Genomic DNA, 19,510 nt, shown 5'->3' with positions numbered 1-19,510 from the left:
ATGTGTGATTTATCTTCACATAAAAAGGTTTACCCATCTAAAAAAATATTTAACTTATTCAAATTTGAGGATACATACCAATAAATATTGCCAAAAATTGTGTTTGAGTTGAGTCCAAAAACTGTTTCGCATGTGGGTTGCAATTTTGGCTACCAATCCTCCTTACAACATCTCTTTGATTAGGGGAAACACACGCGTTATTTGTCCAAAAATATTCAATAAATGATTTCAAATCTTCACTAATTTCTTTATCCTTTTGCGTCTATAACTAATTTTTTGTTGGATCTTCCAATCTCTCACGCCTTATCATGGCTCTCCTTAGAGTACCTCTACCAATTTTCAATATTTTTCTTGTCTTTATGATGAGTCAAGATTTCTTCATTTGGGTACTTACTATTGTTGATGTAAGTATGTGTCTTGTGATATTACTATCTTTGGTGTGTGATTTAGAACCCACTTTGTCATATGCACTCATTAGATTCTTTACAATGCTTTTTTCATTTGAATCATCCATCATTCTTACCCCAAGAATCTTCATTATGGGCCTAAATTTTAATTTCTCATCATTTCAACAAATAATTGGCATTGACTTATAATATTTAATTCTTTAAAGAATAATCTCCACAAACAATAAAATTTTCTTTGACAAGTACGCTTGCTAATCTTGTCAAGCATTGATTTCAAAATGTTAGTATCAATATCAACCAAATATTTTAGTCTTCTAAAATGAATTCTAGAAGGTGTTATAATCTCTTCCATTCCCTCAAATTTTTGAAAATTAATATAAGGTTGAGTGTTTTGCGCATCTTGAACCAAAGATGATGTGCCTTGGAAATAAGATGCAAAAGATGGAATATCACCTACTTGATATGTTGATGTTGTCCCTTCAACATAACATGATGGAGTGTGTATATCATCAGATGTAGAAATTAACATCTCTTCAACATGAGATGATGATGTGATGCCAACATTGGAAGACGGTGTAGGTTCACAATTCAATTGTCTTCTTGAGCATAAGAGTCTCATTCATTCTCTTTGTCTTTCCAATTCTTCATCTTTGTTTCTTTGTATCGATGGTTCTTGTTCCTCCTCAAAAGACAATTCTTCATTATTGCATTGCAATTTTCTTTGTTCATGTAGTAGTCTCATTTTATCTCTTTTAATTGCCAAATCTCTCTCCATTTCTTCCATTGTTTGAGTTATTGGTTTCTTCCTTGGCATGATGATGATTTCTATATTTTATTTTTTTCAAACATTTGAATTACTTACAATTTATAAATTACAAATAATTCAAATGCATATATAAATTACAATTATTTCAATGAATACACAATATATATTAAACAACTTGTCAAGTTTCTAACCATTTCTAAATAAAAAATCATTCAAAAATACAAATTTAAATGAATTCGCTATATATTAAACAACTTGTCAAATTATAATGAAATTTGTCTCTATAGTAAAAAAAAAATATTTAAAAAAGACTACAGTAATCTTTTCTATAGAAAGAATGTTAAAAAATTCTTCAAATGGTGTATCCAATGATTCAAGTTGGTGTTTTCTAGCTTCCAATAGTATGAAAGAATATTCAAAAAGCCTTCAAATAGTATATCCAATGATTGAATTTGGTGTTTGCTAGCTTCCAATAGAGTGAAAGAATGTTAAAAAAGCCTTCAAATAGTGTATCTACTAATTGAATTTGGTGTTTGCTAACTTCCAACAACATGAAACCCATCTTTTCTATCAAAACAAACCACTGACAAAAAATATAATCTGGGTCAGTAGGGACCCAAACTTTCATTATAACTATTTTTTGGTATTTTCATATAGTGCACATGCATTATAGTGCATACACACTATGTGAAAAATCTCTCTCTCCCTATCCCACCCTCTCCTATCCCCAAATCTCTCTCTCTCTCTCTCTCTCTCTCTCTCCCCTATCCCACCCTCTCCCATCCCTTACTCTTTCATCCCCCACTCTCCCTCTCCCTATCTCCCATCCCCAAGTCTCTCTCCCCTATCCTACTCTCTCCCATCCCCTTCTCTCTCTCTCTCTCTCTCTCTCTCTCTCCCCCCCCCCCCCCCATCCCACCCCCTCATTCCCTACTCTCTCTCTCTCTCTCTACTATGTGAAAAATTTCTCTCCTTATCCCACCCTCTCTCATCCCCTACTCTCTCTCTCTCTCTCTCTCTCTCTCTCTCTCTCTCTCTCTCTAATTCCCTACTCTCTCTCCCTCTCCCCTACTATGTGAAAAATCTATCTCTCCCTATCCCACATCCCTCTACCATCCCCTACTCTATTTGTCTCTCTGTCTATCCCCTATCCTACCCTTGCCCATCCCCTAATCTCTCTCTCTCTATCTCTTTTTCTCTCCTCCCTACTATGTGAAAAATCTATCTCTCCCTTGTAGACACCTAAAATTGTCCAAATCACGTATCTTGACCAATTAAATAAATATTTATTATTTATTTAATTCCCTTACCTTTAATTAAATAAATCTTACATTTATTTAATTATGTTCACATTTTCTTGATTTAAACAAACTAAGGTTTATTTAAATCCTAACCCATCCCCTTTAATTAAGTGCTTTGTTTACTTAATTAATCCTTGCCTAATCCCTCTTGGAATTAAATATTAAATTTAATTCTATTTGAGCACATGGCTCCTACCTTTAACCCTCACCTAAACTCACTTCCCTAACCTAACCCATCCTTCTAACATAGGTCAACCTACTTATCCACTAATTAATCTTAGTTCCTCATCTCACCACATCACTAATCATTTGCACAATCCTAATCAAAGGATTAGCAAACCCTAGTCACATGTGACATGTGACTCTTACACACTTACAACCTTGTCCCCCTTCACATGTGAACCAAATGTGTCTCACACATGTGTGAGAAACCTTGAGCCTCCAACCCTCTTACACATGTCATTGACCCATCACTTTCAAAGGTGTTTCACACATGTGTGAGGAAACATGATCTTACACACCTCTTACATCTGTCATTGACATGTCACATCAAAGGTTGCTCACACATGTGTGAGCATCTTTCCCCCTTTGAATGGTCAAAACCCTAATCCACATGGAGTCTACTTGGCCTCCACCTCATGGACACCTCATTGATCCTGAGAGATCCTAGCCATCCATCTTGCGTTCAATCTTAGCCGTCCATTGCATCCATTTTCCTATAAAAGGAGAGCCCTCTCCTCATTTTCACAACCACCTTCTACCTCATTGTTATGCTGCTGGATTTGTGAGCAACCATATCCCATGAGCAATGAAATCATCTACACTTGATGGTTTCATGAGGTTTACATAGTGCTATTTTGTTGTTCATTTACATGTCTTCTTTCATATTTTGAGGTTTTGCATGATAATGTAGGAATGTGCATTAGTTGCTTAGTGTTATTTTCTTAGTTACATTTTTATGCAACACATTTTTGGCATGCCTAGTGGGACCCACTTCACGAGTTCGAACTAAACATCTAATGTGTTTTTGAGTGTTTTGTGAGTGTTCAAGCTTGTAGGTTGAAGACTTGCATTTGGAGGTCAAGTTTCATGAGGAGCATCTAATCAAGCTATAAAGCCCATCATTGTGTTTGGAGGATATAAGAGAAGTTTTTTGACATACAACACTCTATGTTTCATTTCTTATGGCTTTATTTCCAAGTTCTAAGGTACATATGCATTAAATATTGGTTATTAGGAAATTTTTTTAAAAAAGAAAAAAGAAAAAAAGAAAAAAAAAGAGGGGGTTGTTTTTATTTTATTAATGCTTTTCCTTTTACATATATAGATTTAAAAAAAAAATAAAGGGTTAGTTTAATTAAAAATCAAAAATCAAATTTAAAAACAAAACAAAAAAAAGAGATTCAAAAGTTTAAATTAAAAAAATAAAATTTGGGGGCTTAGTTTTGTTTATATCTTTTTTTTAATACATTTTTAATGTATATATAAATTGTTAAAAACAAAAAAAAAAACAAAAAAAAAAAACACATAAACAAAAAAAAAAAATATAATAATAAAATCATTTTTTTGGGTTCTTTCTACAGGTTAGTGGTGCCCGCGAGCGCCGCCCCCGCGGCTGCTCCCTGGCGGCTCTCCCGTCTCTCGGCGGCCCCTCTCCCCTCTGCAATTTTGGCAGCAGCAGAGTGAAACCCCACTGCGGCAGCTATAACCCTTGTCGCCGCTGCCACCAATCCTTCTCCCCGCCGCTCGGCCTGCAAACGCCCCGCTCAACCATGACAAAAACCCTGACCGCCCGCCTGTCTCGTAGCTGCCTTCCCCCCAAGCTCGGTCGCTGCCTTTTTCCCCGCCTGCGACGACCCCCGCTTTCCTCGCTGCCGCTCGACCCACAACCCCCGCTCACCATCGCCTCCCTGCAACTTCCACCGTGGCTCTTCCAAGAAAAACCCTCGCCGCCTCCTCCCCTGCTGCACCGAAACCCGCCTGCTCCCGTGCCCTCCACTTGGCTTTCCCACCTCCGCCCCTCCCGTTTCCTCGCCCTGGCTTGACTCGCTGCCAGCCTGCTCTTCCACTGTCGCCCTATGCCTCCTCTGCACTCTCCTCCACGGGCGGTGCCACTTCTACTGCCTCCCACACCTGCTCCAACCCCGACGATGCAGCCTTTCCTCCGCCTCCTCCTGCGGCTGCTTCTGCCTCAAAACCCTCAATGCACCCTACCACAATGCTCTGCTCACACCAAACCCCAGCCTGCTACTTCCTCCACCGCTTACCATAAATTCCTCTACCCGGCCTAAAACCCTCCCTCCCCTTTTCAATTGTTCTTTCTATTATCATTATTTAGATCATAGTTATTTTGATATTTCTGCGCAACATTTTGAATAATTTTTTTTTATTATAACTATTTTTTTTTCTTTTAATGAATCTTACAAGTTTCTTTTTTTTCTCAAAAAGTTCAAAAAACAAAAAAAAATTTTCTTGACATTCTCTTAACCGTCAAATTTTTGCTTGCAAGTTGCTGACATCATCACTACATTAGCAGTCCACATGCCCATTTAAGCCATAAGGAGCAACCTTTGGTTTTTTGCTCATAACTTGAGCATACGAGCTTCGTTTTTGCAAAATGAAATATCGTCGAAAAGCTGATTCCGAGCCCGTACTCATGGTTCTAGTTTCATGAAATTTTGATGTTGTTTATATCTCTATTTTTCCTATCAAAGACCAAACTTTGTGCTAACCTTTTCATTGCAGGGTTGTTTCACGTTTGTCCTACATTTTCGCTGCACTAACTTATGTTTTTGCAGGGATATCTTATCACTAATCATATTTCTTGCAGATTTTGCCTTAATTTTATTTTGGAAATGAGCTTGTATGCATAAACATTCATCTTTGAATGCATGGTCAAACGCTAAAATAATCAAATTCAATCTTGAATGCCTTAAGGGAATGGACATGTATGCTTAGGTTAGCAAACATTTCAAATTGGTGCTTAAAACGAACTCACACAATCTTGAATTCCCTAAGGGAAATTGATTTCATTTTCAACAATTTTGCTTATGCACACGCTCAATTTACTTTCTTGTTGACGAATCCACATTTTCATTTATGTTGGCACTATTTCAAATTGGAAAGAACATTGTATGCTTTAAACATGTGTGTCTTCAAGTAGATTACATAACCTAAAGTTTCATTGGGAATGAACGCGTGTCTTTTTGAACCCCAAGGCCACTTACGTATTCTCTCCCCTCGCGCCTTCGGGTGATCTTGGGTGCACAAGAAATAAGTGGTCTTGTTTTTCTTTTAGGAGGCCTCCTTAGGGATTTCATCACCCCTTGGGATGACCTCAACTCTAGTGTTCTAGTGGAGTATAAAAATCGGGAGGTGAATCGAAAGACACCTCTCTTGGAAGAAAAATATTGTCACTCTTGGCTAAGCCTCAAAGAAATTTATACCTTTGGGAAGTGAAGGAGGAGATTTGGGTTACCATCTCCCCCTGGCTATGTGGCAGTATTTTCTTTCATCTACAGATTTGGGCCTCACGTACCTTGCATATATCGAGGACGCCCTTTAGTTCATCCTTGTACATCCTAGTCAAAACTTTATAGGATTGTTGGTGTATTTGACGTTCTTGAGTGTTTGAAACACACTTTCCTTGTACATATTTCATTGTATATATTTTGCATCTTAAAACATAAAAATCCAAAAAAATCATAAAACATAAAAACCCATAAAAATCATAAAACTTCAAAAATCAAATTTTTTTTCAAAAACAACAAAAACAAGTCTTGGTTCAAATCCCCTTAGTCAATTTGTCCACATCATTCCACATCACTTCTCCTTTCCATCACATTCATCACCTTCATACATCTCTTGTCTTCATCATTCACCACATTCCTTGACATCTTCATCATCTCTATATTTGTCCACATCATTTCCTTGTCATTCAATCTACTTCCTAATCTTCATCCTAATCATGCTTCATCATCATCCAACTTCAATTTCTTCTGCCAATCTCATAATGCATTCTTAATTCAATCCTTCACATCATTATTCTTCTAATCCAATCCCTTGTCAAATAGTGTCATTTCTAATCAATTCTTAATTCAATCCATTTACATATTCCTCCATAATCCATCTTCTTAATTTCATTCATTTTCCTCTAATTCAACTTTTCATCAAATATTTTACTTTGGACATAGGAGCATTGTCATCAACATTGGACTTTAATTCTAATACCACACTCACTTGTTTGCAATCTGATAGGGTTTTTATCAAATCAAATCAAACCCTACTTCAATCACATCATATCCAATCAACATCAAATCAAAATCAAATCAAGTCAATATCAAGAGCAATCCAATTCAAATCAAATTAACACAAAGTCCAAGGCTCCTAGTCCTAAGTTCATATAAATTCTTTCATCACTCTTCTTCTAACATCTATGGATTTGAATTTTCTTAATCAAATGGTTGACAATCTTCAAAGACAATATGGAGTTATACCTCCCGTTCAACCTACATATCAAATCCATCCCCAACACTTCATATCCAAATCTAATCCATCTCATGTTCATTATTCCTCTACCTTTGACAAGGGAAATCCACCTCCTTACCCTTCCACTACATATGATTACATTCCTAGCTCACACACTTCCTCCAACACAAATGCCCTTGCCATGGAAATGGAACAATTAAAGAATTATATATTGGCAAGCCAACAACAAGAGGCCACCTTCCATGCCATGTGTCCTCTTCCCCCATGTTTCGAAGATCCTAGTCGTCATGTCCCATCCATCCCCAACCCTCCATGTAATCCCCTCCCCATAGTTCAACCTTCACATGATCCTCATCCTCCAAAATCCACATCATCCCCACCTCGTAAGGGGTATTTCTCATCATTCTTGGCTAAGTGTAAAATACAAAATGAAGAGAGCCAACCACCCACAGTGATACCCCTAGTTCCATCTCATGACCTTCCTCCAAAGCATGTCACTATAGATTTCTCTTCTCTAGATTTGAGCATTTCTCCATCCCCTTGTTCCCCTATACCTCAAGATCTATTTATCCCCCCTAGTCCATCTCATGATTCCATTCCTAACCAAGATCAAGACATTCCATGTACCACGCACATTACCGATTCCACTCCATCTCAAGAGTTAGCCTCCATAGCTCCTCCGCTTCATGAAGATTCTCCTTCCACTCCATCCACTCATATTCCTCCATGTCAAGATCAAATAAATCCATCTCATGGTTTCATTCGCTCCCCTCAATTATGTGATCCTATTCCATCTCATGATCCACTCATTCCGCTTCATGATCCGCTTCTAATTCAAGATCAAAGTACCCCTTCATTTCCCTTTCATGATCCCACTCCATCCCAAGATCCTATTATCCCTCATAATCCTCCACATGATCCTATCATACCTATCCAATCCACTCATGAACCCCATACACCTGGACTCACATCTTGTCTTGAAAATGATAAGTATCCCATTGCAGAAATAATGTCTCAAGATGTTGGTATACCTTCCACTCCTTCCAACCCCACAATTCCTCCATCCAAACCTAAAGCTTCCCATCATTCATCTTCCAAGTCCATTCTAGGTCCTTATCTTCCATCCCTTTTAGGTACTTATGTTCTATCACCAAATCCTTCATCCCTTCCTTCCATTTTAGGTCCTTACATACACCCATCCACCATATCCATGTTTTCCCCTTCATCCGCTCATGCTCCTAAAGATCAACAAAGGCACACTTCCTTGAATTCCTTCCAATGTTCACCATCCATACGCTCTCCTTCATGCACTCCTACCATAGCCAATGGAAGCAAATTGGATGCTAAAGAAAAAGAAAATAATGGCAAAAATCCACAAAAGCCCAAGTCTCAACATGTCCCCTCTAAAAGACATGTTCAAGAAACGAAAAATCTGATCCAAAGAAAAATTAGAAAGCCACAAAGACTCAAAATCAAAAATACAAAAATTTTGTGGATACCAAAGCTACTTAATGTAGCAACGAATCTCAAAGAAAGATTCCAAATGGCATCCAATTCTGCTAATCCAAAGGCTTCCCTCATTCATGAATCATCCACGCTTCCATTTTCTAAATCCATTTTGGGTCCTTATATACCCAAATCCACCATTCCAAATGCATTGTCTCCTTCATCCATTTTGGGTCCCTATATCCCAAAATTCAAACTTTCTCCTACATATCCTCTAAATTTTTCTCGTTTCCCTCACCCTTCAAAGTGTGTACCAATGACGATCTTTCCACTTCCTTCACAAGTCTTCCAACCTAGCATCCATCAACCATGTCTTCCTCCCACCCACTGCACCCCCTTAATCCAACCTTTTTCATAATTAATTTTCCTCCATTCACTATCCTACCAACATCTAGGAGAAAATAATCAAAATTCCTTGAAAATAAAAAAGAAAAAGAAGAGAAATACATATCAAGGGATACATCCATATATCTAGATGCTTGAGTCCTCCCTTCATTTTCCTATCATGTATCCATTGTCTTCCACTTCCACTTATCCCTCCATTCACTTTTCCTCTTCCACTTGCACTCTACACTGGGGGCAAGCTCCATCCATACTACACTTACATACATATCTTCCATACTTCCATTTACCATTCCTTATCCTTTTCCATCTTTGATTTTGACTTTCACTTTCCTTTCATCCATCCACATGCACTTGACATATCCCTTGCACATTATCCATACATTATCCTACATATTTCCATCCACTTTCACATCTTTGATCTTGACATTCTTTCCATAGCTTGCATCCCATTGTCCTTGTCATGTTCATTCGTCCATTTTCCATCCATACTCTTGTATGCTTCCATCCTTTTTATGTCCTTGATCTTGGTTATTCCTATCGTTCCTCCATTTCATATCCCACATTTCATCCATACTCTTCTATCATTATCTCTTTTTTCATACCCTCCCTCCCATATCCCTTATCCATTCCACTTTCATACCCATGCTCATGATCAATACTAGAGGCACAATAACAAAATGTTCATACATGATTTGGAAGAGCACATGCCTTCTCTTCCTCCATCCGTAGCCTTTGTTCCATCTTCCCATTTTCATGCATCCTTTCCCACCACATTTTCTTCCATTTTTGTATCCTTTGTATGGGGCATTTGGACTCCTTCGAAACATGATCCTTGGCCCCGCATTTTTTTGCCACCATATTATTTGGCCCCTTATATCCTTTCACTATTCCTTGCATCCACCAACATCATGTTGCTTTTCCTCCATTTACCATACCTTGACTCTCCCTTGTCATTGGTTCCATTCTATTCATTCTATCTCACATTCATTCAATACATTCATTTTATCCATTCTCTCACACATTCGTCTAATCAATCCATTTTTATCCATTATATGCATTCGTTCATATCACATTCAATCTAATTCTTCCACTTCAATAAAATTTATTCATCCTCTAATTCAATCAATTTTCCATTCTTCTAATTCTTTCACATCATATCGATTCTACTCTCATCATTTTTCATCCTATCAATATCTATTCTTCCAATCTAATCCACGCTCATTCTTCTATCTGCCATAAAAGCAAAAAAAAAAAAAAAAAGTCTCACTATGCAATCAATACTAATCCAATCAATCTAATCTTGCAATCTTGTACATCAATCCTTAATCAATTCATCCATTTGACCTAATCAGCTGATAATCCATTAATCATATTCAAACATCATTATCATGGGATGAATCTTTCCCAATCCTTGGATGTGCATTACGCGTATTGTTAGCTTTTCCATCCTTAATCAATCATTATCAATCAATCCATTAATGGATTTTCAGCTTGACTAGGGGAAAATTTTTTGCTTTACTTTTGGTTTTTCATGCATGATTTCTTGTTACTTGTCTACATTAGTACTTTTTTCATTTATCATGGTTTTTGCATCCTATTGTCCCAGGAATCATGGTCTTCTATATCATGGTTTCATAAGGCATATGGTTGTATTTGACCCCTTTTTCACGTACTTGACACATTGTCATCTTGGTTCCTCATACCTTGGTGCATAGTGTTAAATACAATATCAAACTTAGGTTGTTCACACCATTTCAGCATAACTCCCTTCCATTTCGAGAGAACATCCATGTTCTCCTAACTCGCATGTCCTCTCGAGGGGGCATACCTTTCCACCCTCGTCATCCTTCCTCATCCTTCCATGACTGGGGCATCATGCTACTAGTCTTATCCTTCTAGCCACTATATTTTATTCTTCTTTGATATAACATTACTAATGCTATATCAAAGAGGGGCAAAATGTAGACACCTAAAATTGTCCAAATCACGTATCTTGACCAATTAAATAAATATTTATTATTTATTTAATTCCCTTACCTTTAATTAAATAAATCTTACATTTATTTAATTATGTTCACATTTTCTTGATTTAAACAAACTAAGGTTTATTTAAATCCTAACCCATTTCCTTTAATTAAGTGCTTTGTTTACTTAATTAATCCTTGCCTAATCCCTCTTGGAATTAAATATTAAATTTAATTCTATTTGAGCACATGGCTCCTACCTTTAACCCTCACCTAACCTCACTTCCCTAACCTAACCCATCCTTCTAACCTAGGTCAACCTACTTATCCACTAATTAATCTTAGTTCCTCATCTCATCACATCACTAATCATTTGCACAATCCTAATCAAAGGATTAGCAAACCCTAGTCACATGTGACATGTGACTCTTACACACTTACAACCTTGTCCCCCTTCACATGTGAACCAAATGTGTCTCACACATGTGTGAGAAACCTTGAGCCTCCAACCCTCTTACACATGTCATTGACCCATCACTTTCAAAGGTGTCTCACACATGTGTGAGGAAACATGATCTTACACACCTCTTACCCCTGTCATTGACATGTCACATCAAAAGTTGCTGACACATGTGTGAGCATCTTTCCCCCTTTGAATGGTCAAAACCCTAATCCACATGGAGTCTACTTAGCCTCCACCTCATGGACACCTCATTGATCCTGAGAGATCCTATCCATCCATTGCATCCATTTTATTATAAAAGGAGAGCCCTCTCCTCATTTTTACAACCACCTTCTACCTCATTATTATGCTGCTAGATTTGTGAGCAACCAAATCCCATGAGCAATGAAATAATCTACACTTGATGGTTTCATGAGGTTTGCATAGTGCTATTTTGTTGTTTATTTACATGTCTTCTATCATATTTTGAGATTTTGCATGATAATGTAAGAATGTGCATTAGTTTCTTAGTGTTATTTCCTTAGTTACATTTTTATGCAACACATCCCTATCCCCTACTCTCTCTATCCCACCATCTCCCATCCCCTTCTCTCTCTCTCTCTCTCTCTCTCTCTCTCTCCCCCTCCCATCCTCTTCTCTCCCTTCCCCTCCCTCTCCCATTCCCTACTCCCCCCCTCTCTCACTCTCTCCCTCTCCCATCCCCTACTCTCCCTCTCTCACTCTTTCCCCCTCCCATACCCTACTCTCTCTCTCTCTCTCTCTCTCTCTCTCTCTCCCTATCCCACCTTATCCCATTCCTTACTCTCTCTCTCTCTCTCTCTCTCTCTATCCCTCCCTCTCCCATCTCCTACTCTCTCCCCATCCTCTACTATCTCTCATTCTCTACCCTCTCTCCCTCTCTCCTTCCCTCTCTATTGAAATTTAGGCTTATAGAGTGCACACTATAGCACACACACATTATGTAAGCTTGAATTTAAAAATGCTTTAAATAGCACACATGTGCTATTTAAAGCTTTGGATTCTACTGAGCCTAAGGATTTTTTTTTCCTTGGGGATCCAACCCAAAGATTTGGAGTCTCTAAACTAGTCCGAGGCATGTTTTGCAACATACACACACAAAAGATTTATTTTTTCTTGTGTGCTCTCCTTCAAGTTTCCTTGTGGTTGAGCATCAATAAAATTAGGTTACATGACATTGTAGATCTCTGTGTTACCTATATAGCCATTTAATTTATTTCAAATTTGAACTATTTCAAGCCTTTCAACTATATTTTCTTTTGAATATATGTCCATTTTCTGATAAAAACCAACATGTACTAATTGAGGTGTAGATTTTAGCTTGTTCATTGAATTTCACAACTTAGTTTTTCAGATACTAGATTCCATTCTACACACTTTGAAAAAAAGAAGTTTTGATTTTAGATTAGCTTTCAATCATTTCTAGGGGGAGCACACAGATATTTCATGTTTCTGGGATGTGCCTGATTAAAATATTCATTAAAAAATTACAAATTATAAAATTACCCAAAAAATTTGGGATAAACTATAGTGTGTTAGGTAACTTTTGACTAGAGCGAATTAAAGAATTAAAAAAAAAAAAGTTAAAATTTTAGGGAGGCCACACTTTACACTATGTTATTTTTTTCCTAAAAAAAATAGTGCCACTTTCTGTGGCCCCCTTTTTTGAGGACCAAAAACTAAACCATTTTGAAATAAGTAGTTTAGAAACTAGATTCAAAGAACTACTACTTTTGTTTTTATCATATCTTAAACTTTTTAGTGTAACTATCTTCAAATTCTTATCGAAGTTTAGAAATTATTGATTTCAAAAAAAAAGTGGCCACTTATACCCCATTTTGGCACCACAACTTGGTGCACTTACCCATAAATAGACATTTTAATACCACCTGAGAAGTTTCTAGATATCAAACTCTAACCTTGGAGATCGACTAAATCTAAAATTACATATAGAGTCATCCCAATACACCTTTGACACGTATTTTGGAAATTTTGGCCAGCCAAAATTCAAAAGGCCATATATTTTGAACTGTTTCTCTAATTGGCTATTATAATAAGTTTTTGAAATCCCCAGCTTCTGATCTACATGGATTGATGTGGGAAAGGTCTAGTTGATTCCATTTTGGAGCCCATCTAGGGCCTCTAATGTATTCAACAATGAGAATGAAGTTTTTATACAAAAACTGTGCACCAAAATCTATAATAAATCCAAGAATACTCATGATATGACATTGATCCTCAACTGGTAGGATGATATATCCAAGATGAACAACCACCTCTAAAATTAGGACATTCCAAGCTTGTATGACTAACTTACTAAGTATAAAGCCTTCATAGACAATTGCTCTACGCTAAGACAACTCTTATTCAAGAAGCAAAAGGGAAATATTTTTGGGTGATGCAAGATTTCTCTAACACCCAAGATGCTCTTGCATCAGACACCTAAGGTAATTTGAGAAGTGACCCCATTACATCTTAGGTGCTTAGAGGAAAACCAAGACAATTAACGTCCTCCCTTGCTAGCCATGATGAATCTTCTACTAGTCTCCCTTTCTATTTGACTAGGTACTCTTTATATGTTCTATTCCTTGTAAATTATCCAACATAAAGGTCTAATATTTCCTCAATCTAGTTTGTAGACAAAGTAGTTGTTTGAATACTCCACTGTGCTTCTGTAATGCTATCTCCATCACCTTTGTCATTGTAAGAATTTACCTAAGGGAAAAATTCACCCAAGAACCAAGAACTCATACACAAGCACAACTGTAGACCAAAAATGGAGAGAGTATGATCAGAATAACAATGTATTCAATAACTTGATACTCATCAGAGTACACTAGGAGTTCCTGAATATAAAGGCCTCAGGAGAGCTTTTAGAATGCATAGAAGTTAGCATCATGATGTGTCATACAACCAAGCACATGTCCACTAGATATGGATTATCCTCCATTAAGAATGAAAGTAAGTGCGGTGATGTGAGGATAAGTCTACAAGGGTGGGACACACAAATCAGTGTTGTAGACACCATGTGCTCAAATACAAGTGCATACTCTTGTGTTGTCAACATGACAACTCATAAGGTTGCACAAACTCCTAAGTGGCTCATAATAAAAATAATAAAATAATGCAATATAATTAAATAATGCATTAACCTAAGTAAACTTAAGTAAGTGTAAATAGTAAAGTACGTATTTACACCAACACCCCCCTTAAGTGCAACTTAGGGGAATGGCCTTAAGCTTATGAACTAGGATGAAAATGCATAATGGGTCCCAGCTACTAGGCCATGTTAGGTAACCAAGTACATAATGAAAATGCAATCTCCCATAAAGCATGGAAAGAGGGAAAACCTCATGGGAAAAATCCTCCCGCAAAAAGAGAGATAAGTAAGGATGCATGGATGGATGGAGTAATAAAGACCCCCCCATTACGACATACATCTAGTATATACATAAGAGAATGAAAGAAAGAAGAGAGACAGAATAGGCTCCCCCCCACAAAAGAAGAATGCCAACAAGTGAAAGATGCTCTGATGAAGAAGCTGGTCCATGAATGCAGAATAATGTTCCTCCCCTTAGGAAGAAACAATGACCAAGATGTGTGCTGGCCTGAAAACTTGCTCAAGTATCCCTGTACTGATGCTGAAGGTCACCCCTTCCAACTGTGCTGAAAAGAATGAATGCAGATCTGTCAAGGATGTCTGCTGAACCTATTCCACTGAACCATTTGTCTCCTCTATTGACAAAGAGGCCTCCAATAATTTCTTTTCATAAGGATCCACAATCATGCCAACCTGTGCAAATTGATCATGTAGAGAATGGACATGAGGGTCAGAGTGAGCCCTCGCAACAACTGTAGAAAAATCATCATCAATGAGAAGATGTAAGTCCTCAAGTCTATCTCCCAAATCAAGTGAAGCTGGAGCTAGAAGACAAGATGTACCATGTTGAGATGGACCTTGCACTGTGGCAATATAAGCACATGGACTGGATTGATGTGACCTCTCACTGCAATTGTCGATAGAACCCCACGTGTCTGAACCTATTGAAGCTCTATCGCTGATGTCACTATCAGTTTCCACTATGTATGAAGTGTTAAGAGGAGTAGAGGATAAGCTCAGAGAACTTTCCTCAAAGTGAACATACTTCTCCACAAAAATCTCATGTGTCTCAAGATCTAGAAGTCTATATGCCTTCACACTATCTTCATAACCAATGAAAGTACAAGGTCAAGATGTCTGTGCCTTGTGACCCCTGGAAGATCTATTTGCCCAAGCAGGACAACCGAAGACTCTGAAGTGTGTCACAATAGGTTTTCTATTGCACCATGCCTCAAAAGGAGTTTTGCCATCTAAGGCTAGATGAGAAGACCTATTAAGTATGTGAGTAGCACTGCTAATGGCTTCAACTTCTAATGTAGGATCGAGAGACTTGGCCTTTATCATGCAACTTGCCATGGTCTTGAGAGTCCTAATCCTCATAGCTACAACATTCTTGTGTAGACTAAATGCTGGTGAATTCTGAAGATCAATCCCCTCAATTTCACAAAAGTTCTTAAGTCTTCTATCAACATATCTGTTCTCATTGTCCACCCTTAATACTTTGATGGCTTTCCTTGACTTGTGTTCAACATGATTCTTGAAGTCTTGAAGCTTATGAACTACTTCATTCTTATGATGAAGGAAGAAGACCCAAGTGAATCTAGAAAAGTCATCAACAAATGCGAGTATGTAGTAGCCTTGGCTGACTGAAGTCACTGCAAAGGGTCCTACTAACACCATGTGAACTAGCTGAAGAACAACTGGAGCTCGAGAAGACTTCCCTTTATCATACTTCTCCTTGAGATGCATAGCCACTAAACAAGATGAACACTCCCCCTTAGAAAAGTTGATATTGGGTAGACCTTTGACCATGTGTTTTGAGCAAAGTTGCTGAAGAGAGCGAAAGTCAAGGTGACCAAACCGCTCATGCCATAGGTTGTTGTTTGAATTAGAGAAAGTTAACAAGGCTTGAGAAGAACTCTTAGGCACAAAATGGGAGAAGGAATAAAGCCTCCTGCTATCATTGACTTTCCCCACTGCTACCAATGAATCATCTTTGAGACTTCACACCATCACTGAATTGGGACATAACTCAACCTTATGACCATCTCCTAGGTGAGTGATTTGGTAAACTGAAAGGATATTAGAGCTTAGATTTGGAATATAAAGAACATCTTTGAATTCCCCATCTTCCATTTCTACATGTTCTTTCGCTTCAACTTCCATTTTTGCATCATCTCCCACGAAGATGTGTGGTACCTTTGACTGCTTCAATGAAGAAAAGTCTTGCTTTGAAGAACCCATGTGGTAGGAGGCACTTGAGTCAAGTATCCATTCCGAAGAAGAACTTGTGTTGGCCATAAGTGCTTGACCTTTACCCTTTGAAGAGGTAGGAGTAGAATCCTTGGAAGTACCTGACACTTGAATCTTATTCTTCTTGAGTAGATTTTCTAACTCATCGATTCTTTTTGTCTTGAAATGATGCTCATCATGATTTGGTTTTTTGCAATATGCACAAAAGAGTTTGTCCTTCTTGTCATTAGTTCCTTTCTTGTTTGAAGAAGAACCACCTTGTTGAGAGGAGTCATGTTGTGTCCCAGATTGTGTTTTCTACTTCCACTGCTTCTTGTTGTTGTTGCTTTTTCCCCCTTGACTAGATTTCTGACCATCACTAGCCACTAAGGCTTTGGTCTTAGATGACTTGAGAAGACCAAAATCCACCAAGTGAGATTGTTCAACAATCAAAATGTCTGCAAATGCATCAAAGGAAGGCTTAAGGTAATCAGATCCCATGGTCAACTTGTGAGTATTAAAACTCGAAACAAAGTTGGCATACTTAGTAGGTAGCTTCTTCAGGATGTGATGTATCAACCTATCATCCTTAATGGGATTTCCACAATCTTTTTGAAGTGCCCTATACTCATTGACTTTGATGATATAATCCTAAATTGTGTCATAATTTTTAGGATCCAAGAGAAGTAGATCATCCTCAATCTAAAATTCCTTTTCTTCATCCACTTTACCATACAACTGTTCAAGTTTATCCCAAGCTTCTTTAGATTCTGAACAATTTTTAATGTGGAAGAGAAGATCGCTATGTACACAACTTTTGATAACACCTAAAGCTTGTTGGTCTTGTCTTTTCTAATCAATGAGTTCTTTAGCATCAGTAAGTTTGGTAATTGTACCATCAACATATAAACTCTATCCTTTTTCCATTAATCTACTCCATGCAATATCTTTCCATGTAGAATAGTTGCGTGAAGTTAGAGGAGGACATTTAAAACCCATGATGCAGAAATGAAAGAGCACAAAATAGAGACACAAAAACATAGTACACATCCCCCCTTTTCACTCAATCAAAAGACCCCCCCCAAAAGAGATGCTTGGCACTTTATAAGTAGTGCGTTTCCAATGGGCCACTTGTCAAAATGAACAAAGTGGACTTTCTAATTTTGCTTTTACAACTACCTTATGAGGCTAAAATCTGTCACTTAAGCACTGTAGCTTAGTTTTACAACAATTCTGAAAAAGAATCAAAGCTTTACAATGCCAAAGAAGACCTAATTCTGAAAGTGAGAAATTTTTCCACACAACCCTAGAATCTAACTTTAGATCTAGAAAGTAGACCAAAAAAAATACACTTTCAAAAAAAATAGAACTTGAAAAAGTGACTAGATGTGCCCGTATGGAGCTTCTGAAGTTGCAAAAGGTAGGATTATGCAGGTATAGTCACCAAAAAATGCAATTTCTACAAAATCTATGCACCAAAACTAGAAAACAACACCACCAATAGAAAATTCAAGAAATTCTACTTGATTTCAAAAAAAATTGCACTTGAATTGAAGTCCAGATGTCCAAGTTATGAGCTTGCAAAGTCAGGCTGCGAAACTGAAAAGCAATCTGGAGAGGGGTCTGGAGGAGAAACTGTGAGGTTAAATTTGATGGTCAAATAGACATCAACGTAGTTGTAAAATGCCTTGGAATGACATCTAGACAGGCATCAAATTTAACACAGTGTTCTACTGATGTCAGCAATAAATTTGCTCCTAGCTGATGTGGCAGGTGATGTTGTGGTACATACTATATAGATCTGTACTATACCAAAAAATCCATGTGTTTGTATAGATGCTGATGTGGTGTTGCATTGGTAGATGTCCATGTGTCAGATGACGTAGGCAGGTGAATCAGCTCTGTTGCTATTGAATGGGCAGACCAGTCACTGGTGACTAGGACAAGTGTAGAGGTAGACTGGATGAGCTAATTTAGTGGATGACTGGGCGTAGTGGATGATAGGATTGCGTAGGGGCTTTGATGAGTGAATTAGAACATGCCACATGGCACTGTCACTGCAGAGTCTGCAGACTACGGAGATTGCCAAAAATCTCTACCATTCCCATCGATACTCTGCTGCAGAGTGGGTTTTAGTTGTTGGTTTTTTGAGACTTTAATCCCACATGGATGCAAAGAGTGGAGATAGTGTTGTTTAAAACCAACATGCCACACAGGTTAAAGAAAAGCACTGAGCCGATCGTTGGTGGTTTGGATGCGGTCTGTGGCCAGAGGTGTTTGAAAGACCAACGATCACCAAGATCGGGTATTGTCCGCTGGTGGGTGGAATTTGATTGATGGTCACCGCTATTTGCTGGAAACGGATAGCTCATAGAGTAATAAAATAACCTACAAAATAATAAAATACTTTCGCCCAAATAATGTACTGAGCCGAGGTGTCACTGCCCGGTTCAGGGAAAAATTTTCTCTGCCTAGTTTAAATCCGAAAACTAATAATTTCGAAAATAACTAGAAATAATTCCAAAATTCTGATGAAAAAATGATGGAAATTACAGAGAAAATAAGTGTAGATCCAAAAATAAATTCATAAATCTGCGAAAATGATAATACCCATACCACAAATCGGGGCCTCTGGGTTTCGATTTGTAAAATTTTTTTGCCTCACAGTCGACTTTGAGCCAAGGTAGGCGTGCTTATAGCCAATTTTCATCGGTTCAACATTCTACATGCAATGGAGAGGTCAGATCTGGTGCTGGACGCTTCTAATTTCTGTAGCACTCCAGATTTGGGCAGAGGTGACGAAGCAAGCAAGAGGTCTCAAACGACTTGTGATGAGAAAGTCTCCAAGCTCTGATAGCATGTAAGAATTTTCCTAAGGGAAAAATTTACTTAAGAACCAAGAACTCATACACAAGCACAG

This window comes from Cupressus sempervirens, chromosome 3, assembly GCF_028749045.1.
Source record: "Cupressus sempervirens isolate cs-2001-9-10 chromosome 3, ASM2874904v1, whole genome shotgun sequence".
In the NCBI taxonomy this organism is placed as follows: Eukaryota; Viridiplantae; Streptophyta; class Pinopsida; order Cupressales; family Cupressaceae; genus Cupressus; species Cupressus sempervirens.
Note: the sequence above shows the minus strand (reverse complement) of the source record.